The 8,974-nt window shown below is 30.1% G+C and overlaps 1 long non-coding RNA gene across 1 annotated transcript in view; it reads left to right on the top strand.

Moving 5' to 3' along the window:
• Positions 1–891: 891 nt before the first annotated feature.
• Positions 892–8,974, top strand: part of drn (doctor no) — a 41,871-nt gene continuing 33,788 nt past the window's right edge. The window contains exon 1 of the long non-coding RNA XR_004976200.2: positions 892–2,118. This is a non-coding gene — a long non-coding RNA (doctor no). The remainder of the gene's footprint in view (positions 2,119–8,974) is intronic.

Raw genomic sequence — 8,974 nt, 5'->3', positions numbered from 1 at the left:
GTTTTTTTTTTTTTTTTAAATATTTAATAAGTTTACAATTATTTTTAAATTTTGAATTTCAATATTTTAATTTTTATTTGTTTTAGTTGTAGTTATACTATTTTTTAATAAGTCTTGTAATAATCTGTAAAGTCCCAATGTAGGGTGTAACAGCCATTTACAATTATCGGCGTATATACATACGATATTTAGCGTATAGTTTCGTCATTGTTCACTGCTGTTGCGGATGATGACATTTCAACGTTATTCACCCGAATGAGCGAGCCAAGTCCGTGAGATTGAGCACAAGTTTGAGACCGCTCTTCTAACGAACACATGCATGCTAGTCCACACATTCATATTTCTATGTAAGTATATGTGCATGCTTGCACGTTCACTTCGAACAGTACTTTCCCCTTGTGGGCTATGGTTATTATTTCGTTTTTCGCTGAACTTAATCACTCACAATGCTGGCAGCCACATCCAACCACTCATACACACAGATACACACACATTCACCTGCAGCAGCAACAAACACATTAGTGTTGTAGCAGCGACGTCAGCAGCGGTAGAGGCAACAATGGCTGACTGCTGTACAATAACACACGCGCCTTTGTAATGCTATCAATACCACTCGCTCGCCATTGATCGTATGCGGAAGGGTGAAGCGGTGGACTTGTACAGACGTATATGCAGATACCTGCCTGATGGCAGCTTATCTGGCTGGCTGTTAACTGGCCCACATGCATATGACTGTGGTGAATAACAATGACTGTCGTCCGCCACTCACTCACTCTCTACCTTACTTGTATTTGTTTTTTCGCCATGCACTAGCATGCGACGTTTACGTGTGTTGGTTGTGTTCGCTGCGCTCTGTCCTGGCATTAGCAAAGTTTTTCAAGCCATTTCTGTTTTAGTCGAAAACGAGTGCTTGGAGACTTCACATATTGGAGGATCAAATCCACGTTGAATTTTCTACTTTGAACGTTTGAATTTTTCTGTCTCGTTCACTCTTCGTGTGTCTGTGTATTAAACATACATATAAATATATATGCAAGTGCATATATTGTGTATGAAATATCTTTTCGCTTAATTGAGTGCCCTAAAATTAACTAAACGAGCACAAGAAAGTAAGAAACCAAAAATTGAAGTTTAAAAAAACCAGAAAAAGGGGCGAAAAAACGATAATATTTTCTGTTAGCCAAATTGTTCGAATACATAAATAAAAAAGTGCGATTCGATTTTGGTGAAAGAAGGCGACTGATGTTGAAAAAATTTTGATTTTTGTGAAATTACGTTTCGTTTTGTGTTTCCTTTCGTTTGCTGTGGCGATAGAGGACGACGACGTCAAGTGCGATAATAATATAACTACATAAAGGGAAATCGAAGCATACAGGAGTGTGGATATTTCTTAACTTCAATGATTCGTGGTACGACGAGATTCTAAGTCTGAAAGGCAAACAGACACGGTGCGTGTGTGTGTTTGTTTGTACGTTTGTGTGCAAGTGCTGAAAAGAAATCCTGATCCCTGAACCCTGAGTAAAATCTAAATCAGTACGATAATTTGGTGTGCTAATAAATAAATAACTAATTTTTGTCTTTTTGGAACGCAACTTTTCCCGACCAAACGGTTTTCGGAAAGCAAAATACAAAATATAAACGAGTGTTTTCCTAACGATTCTAGTGCAATTTACAATTTACACAATCTAGAAAAAACGTCAACCAAAAAGTACATAGCAATTCGAAACTTTTTTTGGAAGGGCAAAAATTAAATTTCGTATAAAAAAAAAACAACAGAGCAGAGGAAACATATTTAAAGAAAAGAAAAACAAATTACCGTACTCAGTAAAAATAAAAGTATAAAAAAATAATTTTAAAAGATTATCGAAACGGCAAAAATTTTCGTGCATAGCAAAAAAGCAAAAAATAAAATAAAAATCAACTGTGAAAAAAAATTTCAATTTCAATTTAAAAATTTCATATTATAAGAATATAAAAAGAATCAAGCAAAGCTAAACTAACCAAAACTGTGATCAACAAAAAGATTTTCGTGAAAAAGTCTAAAATTGTTGCGGAGCTTAACACCCACAACGCCTTTTTTCAACAAACCCAAAGCGACCGAGGAGGCGCTAAAGAATAGTAAGTCTCTAAAGGACAATAAATAAATAATTGTACTAAAATGAAATGAATGTAAAGGGATTTTCGTGCGTGTGCTTGTCTGTATGTGCGTCAAAATTTTGCAGTTAAATTTTTTGTATGCACATAAAAGAAAATTAGCCAGAAAATCGATGTGACAAAAATTTCAAAACTAACTTCAAAATTTTTACGAGCACATTCATGAGCACATTGTAGTTGTTTTCGAAATCAAACGAAAATGTTATTAAAAAAAAAAAAATATAATTAAATAAGAAATTTTAAGTGCAAGTAAAAAAAATCCATATGTTTGACAAGAAAGCAGCAGCAAAAGGACATAACAGTGCGAACACATATGTCTGTATCTAACATAGAGAGCGAGTGTAGCTGCATAACCAGCGCTGAGCGCGCTGCTGTGGTGAATAGTGAAAGGCAGTTTCTAAATTTTTACAAAACTTAAAATGAGGACTTTGGTGTTTGTTCTTTCATTTTAGTAATTTAAAATTACAACTTTTTTGTTATTATTATAGTTATTTTCAACTTCCAAAGTGCTGTCAATGGCCTGGCATCTAGTAGTTAATTTGGTGAATTTCGATTCTTGTGAACGCAAACGCTGCGCGTAGTTAGGAAGAGCAGAGCAGAGATTGTATGTGTGCGCTACGCATTTACACCAAAAAGTTACAAAGGTGATAAGACAAGTGTTCAGTGAGGTCAGGGGGGTTGCTGTAAAGTGCGCTGGCAGCTTGAAAATGCTTACAACATTAAGCTATGTGAAGGAAAATACAAAATTATTACATAGCAAAGCAATTTAAATACGCAAAACGTAGAAGCTTGTCAAATCGTTTTTTTTTTGTGTGATTATTATCATAATTTATTTTCGGTAGAGAAAGCGCCTATTGCTGAAATGACGTAGCATTTATAAAAAAATTTGTATGTAGTGGTAAAGACTTTATAATATACTTCTATGTGTTATACATCACAAAGTCATGCGGTCTGCTCATACATATGTATATATATACATTAATATCTGCTGCTGCAGCCTTGCAAGTTTTTTTTTTTGGGATCTTAAATCCGCTTGGCGTACAAGCTGTTTGTCTTTTATGGATGCCGTCAGTTTGGGTATTATTTAGCTTATATTTTTGCAGCATTTGCTTTTATGTTTTCGTTATTTTCTAGATATGTTCACATAACAATATTGTGCCAAAAATGCCAACTCTACTTGTACGTACTTCCTGCCTTTGCACGCGCGCACATTTCTTTTCGTTTGACTTATTTTACGTAGTATTATTTTTTAATATTATAATAATCGATAGTTCTCGCTCGAATGTCTGTTGATAAAATTAAAAAGTATGCTGCAAAAATGAATTTGCACTCATTTTAATTTTTTGTTTTTATTAATCTTTGTTTATTTTTTAATTTTTAAATTTAATTTTGTAAATATAAATATTATTATTTTTTAATTTAATTTAATTTTAACTAAAATATATTTTATCTATTATTATTGTTTAATTTATTTTTCTTTTGCTTTTAAATTTTTATTAATGCTTTCTTATATTTCATTAGTTGTTTTTTTAATTATCAACATTTTGCATACTTATTTTTTAATGCAGAGTATTTCATACAAAATTATGTGTGTATATGTATATACGGTTTCATAATTAATTGCACACCTACTCCTAGCTGCCTGTGACTCATCATTTACTCGTTTTAAATAATTGCGATTGTTTATTTTCCCCTTTGTTATTGTTGTTATTGCTGTGCAAATTTTCACTTCGTATGTATATGTATGAGTATGTTACATTGCTAACGAACACCTAAATATTTTGTTTGAATTCTGCTGCTGTGCTAGATAACTATCAGCCTTTGCACTAAGGCTGTTTACTTTTATGTACAACCATACGGACTTATGTACTATATATGAAAGTAATCTAAGACATTCTGAGCATTCACAGTGTTGGCTATTCGAGATAAATGCAAACTACTAGAAATTATATTGTTTAATAAATTATATTTGTATGTATTCTGTTGTGTGGATCAGAGGCAATATGTACATATGTACATAATATATACCATACTTATAATTTTATATATTTATCTGCAAGACAGCGGATATGGGCGTTTTGTTTGTCAGCATAACTTTGTGATTCTCACTTTGCATACACATAATTATTTACATACATATGTGTTCAATGTGCGTACATATACTGATAATAAGTACATATGAGTTGAAATATACCCTTCTGTTTGTCTATACGTGGCCACATTAGCCAGCTTGTCATTATCACCACTTATGAGTTATCAATTCATATGAGAAACTGGTAAATATTTGTGTATAGACTTACACTATATATGGTAAATATTCCATATCGGGAATTCACGCAGATTATACGTATTATGTGCTGATAGTAATATATGTACGTGTGTGTGCTTTCCGAATTTTTTTCAGAAAAACATTTTCTAATAAAAATATGTTTACTATAACTATCATTCAGCTGTTATTATGCCGTGCTAAGTATAAGTTATCTTCTTTTCATAATAATAAATGTATCTACATATTTTCTTTATAAGTTCAATGTTTATAAAGTAATAACAAATAATTCATATATTTATAATGATAAATTACGTAAATGAAGTTATATATTATGCTTATTTTGTCCTTATTCCTCCTCAAGCATTTACACTATATATGAGTTTTACTATGAATTTCTGCAAGTATGAGTCAATAAATAATTATTCTTTTACAGAGAAGATAATGTTGATTGTCAGCTTTCACTGATTACAAGCTTTACGCGATTGTACACAAAATTTGTTTAAAGTTTAAATGCATGTTTGCTTATAGGTATAATCAGTTGAGGAAACATAAAAACTCTATTTTTATTTAAGCTTTCATCATTTTCACTTGTAAGCTTTCACGAACTTTTAAGCTTCGAAAAAGTTTCATGTGTTTTGTGTTCACTTTCAATCCTGTTCTATTATGCTTTTTTTTTGGTATTTTCTTTTATAATCATTCGACCAAACATAAATAAATGGAATGCCATACAAGATTTCATGATTTTCGCGCATAAGCTTGCACGCGCTTTAAGCTTCGAATATTTTCTTTCGATTTTGTATACCTTTTCAATCCTTATTTTGATATTTTATTTTACAACAGTCATTTTAATTCAAAATTCCATAAAGCCTTTATACAACTTGTGTTTTTTTTCGAAATTTTCATTGAAGTGTTTGTCTAATTTTTGCTTATCTGCCATAATTACTTTAATTTTCCCATTTTGTTCGCTTTATATGTGTAGCAAGTCACTTAAAATCTCAATTATTTCGCATTTTTTTTTTTTTTTTGGATGAATGGGTTTTTTTTCGAAAAACATAGTGACTCATACAGTGTCGCACTTGTAAAAATAGCTGACTCATCAAGTTTATAAGCATAATATTATAACCGCGAATTAATAGCGAATTTCATATTAAATACTGCTGAAACTTATAAATCCTAATCGTAAAGATAAAAATACAGAAAAATTAATTTTTTTTGACATTCGTTTTCTTTTCTTCGGTGGCGTTTTTTGTGGTTTCGTATATATTAAAAAGTGTTTTATTCAACCTCTACCTTTCAACCACTAAAACATAACAAAATATCTAGTAAGTTGTGGTTGGCGTTGTATATAAACATATACATATGGCACTATAGTTTTTAAATATATATAAAACATTCAAATAAAGAATGCTATAATCTGACAACCATTTACTATAAAGCAGGAAGCATTAATTATTCTTCAGGAAATATAAAGTTATCTTTTTCGAAAGCTGATGAAATAATACAGTTACTTTTCGCTGTATTAAATTTACCTGAGTAGAATGTTTGCTTTATAAGGAAAGCTGTTTAAAATAAAAATAAAAAACGGGTAAAAGAAGCTGTTATATTTTCCCCATCAAAATGCACATCTTGTTATAAAAGTGCGTGAATGTAGGTGCAGTAAATACATATGAACTAAAAAAATATTTTACGATTTGCCTTGTGCTTATTTTAAAAATAAATTTTTATATTTATTGCCACTGGCTTACACCCATTTTTATTAATAATAAAATACTTATATGCAATCAAATTAATTTAGGCGTGTTTGTAGTCGCACTATAAATTTTTATTTATAGCTGGTTCGCCTTAGCGAGTTTTTACGTTACTTGCAAAAGGCAAATGCTTGATATTTGTGCATTTCAATATGCAAATATATTTTTATGTATCCGCATTCATTAGCTTTTACACTGATGTAATATTGTGTTAATGCGAGGTGATGCAAGAAATGCGTTTTCTGAGTGCATACACTCACCACTTCTTTGCTTTTTGTGCAGATATTTTTAGTAACTGTATAAATGCATTAAAACAAATTTAATGTGAGCTTAAAATGGTTTGAGCGGTTTAAAATTGCGAATGACTGTTTTTCTTAAAATGGCTTTGATTGTCCTACTGACATTCATTTTATTTAAGATGCCATGATTTTTGCGCATACGTTTTTTGTTATTATATTATTATTATTTTTTTTTAAATTTTTTTAAATTAAAATCAACTAGTAAAAATTATAAAAAAGTTTTCCTTTGTAATTTCTGAACTTCGGCGAACTTACTATCAGCTAGACAACACTGATAAATTTTCAACAAAAAAAAATACAGTCAATAAAGATAATATGTTATTGGTATGCGCGTGTGTGTATACTGTTGAAAAGTCAGTTTAAAAAGTTACATTTAATGACGATCAAAAAAGATATCCAAACACATTTTAGTATGCGTCAAAATGTTTACTTTGTATATTACATATTTACATATACATATATGTATGTATTTATATAGTCACTCATAAAAGCTCAACCCACACAGTAGCTGATTGCGCAAAAAAACGTATAAAACAACTGTACACGTGTAACAGTGTGGTAGCAGCTCAAGGGGCACGAGTACATTTATTTTACGAAGAAAAAACGCAATAGTTTCACTTCACTCATAGCACAGCTGATCACTCCCTATAGGAAATGTGAACGCAAGTTGAGGAGTGCAAATTTAAAACAATAATAAAATTAAACCAATAAAAAATAAACAAAAAAAAATTTAAATTAAATAAAAAATACAATAAGAAAAAAATGAAAAATTATATAAAAAGAAATAAATAAAAAATTATTATTTAACATTTAAGAAAACAAAAAAATTAAAACAAAAAATTTAATTCTTGACTAAATTTTCATGTGAAAAGCATACCCAAAAAATAGTATATACTACAGCTGCAATATCTTCCCTTACTTACCCTTTTTTTCTTAGGGTTATGTTAAACCTGATCCAACACAAGCACGTAGCATATGTTTACCATGATTATGTTAATAAACCATGACACGTGCTGTTTTATTCTTTAGAAAATAAAATATTTTTTACAAAGCGCACAGGCATATTATACTAAATCACTACTATCTAGAACTGTTGCTTAATATAAAATATGTGTTTATTTTCATAGTCAACTGAAAATAACATAAACAATATGTAACTAATACTCTAAGCTAAGCCTTAGTACACACTGGAACTAAATTTACAACAAATGCATAAAAAGATTATATTTTTGTAATAAAAATGCTTTAAAACTCCGTAAACCGGTATAAATTAGCGGTTTCATATTCATCTGGTGAATAGGTTATTTTTAGCTGATTTACCCATCTACAACCATTAATTCCACTTTTGAATACTTCATTTAAATTTAAATTTAACTAGTTCATTAAGCCATACAAAAAAAGTTCCAATATTTATGGCTGTAATGGCACTTCACCGTCATTAATCTCCATATTTTTCTACTTATTTAAAAAGTATGACAAACCAGTATACTAACTGTATAAAATTTTTAGCACTGTCTTGAAAAATATTGCAAGTGTTTATACAATTGTTTTTATCGCCTATTTATTTGAACAATCTTTCACGAATAATTTTTTTCTACGCATTCACAAGTGTTCTTGAAATTTAAATATTACACAATTACTTTGTTTATTAAATATTTTTATATATTTAATCCACTGTTACGTAAAAACAAGATTTACTATTGTATAATAATGTTATCTAAAGCAATAAGCAAAGAATTGTGACCACTTTATTTGTGGGGTATTAATGTGCTGGAAGATTTAACTGAGAGGAGTTTGAGTTCAGTCAACTTGATGGGTCGAGTAACTTTCCGGAGCTTTCATATAAGGTGATTTTAATAAGAAATATAAAATAAATAAAAGTTATTTGAAATGTTTGGAGGCGAAAAATGCTTATTGCTCGATATATAATGTTATAAGTTTAAAATAATACTTCTACTAATATATATGTACTATATGTTTCATGCAGAATGAGAATAGTGAGCCTAAAGGTAGGCAACAATTTTTATATAAACCTAGTTCTATTTGGTATAGAGCAATATATTGCCTACACTTAGGGTGTAGTTAAGTATATAGAGAATATGCCTTATTTTGCACTGCTTCTTTTGACAGTGAATTGATTTTTTTTTTTTCAATTTATAGCGCTTTTATAAAAATTCAAAAAATATTTTCGGAATCTTTGTTTTTTTACCACATCGAATTAGGGTCATTCGAATGTGTTAATTTGTATGCACTAATATACCATATTTGATGCCATGAAATGATATTTTGCCTTTGATAGTTCTTTCATATTATTATTTTTTATACCATCTTCTGTGCCACGTTAATTTTTAGGCCTCAAAGAGTGTCTAACTAATGACAGCAGGCAAGAGCGCTGCCCTCATTTTCACGAGCACTGCTTTTAGGCTATTTTCATTTTTGATATTTTCCGTTGTTTCATTTGTTATCTCGCTAACTGCTGTTATATTCAGCCTGTGCTGACAGTT

This window comes from Bactrocera oleae, chromosome 2, assembly GCF_042242935.1.
Source record: "Bactrocera oleae isolate idBacOlea1 chromosome 2, idBacOlea1, whole genome shotgun sequence".
NCBI classification, from domain to species: domain Eukaryota; kingdom Metazoa; phylum Arthropoda; class Insecta; order Diptera; family Tephritidae; genus Bactrocera; species Bactrocera oleae.
Note: the sequence above shows the minus strand (reverse complement) of the source record. Positions and strands in the feature narration are given on the sequence as shown.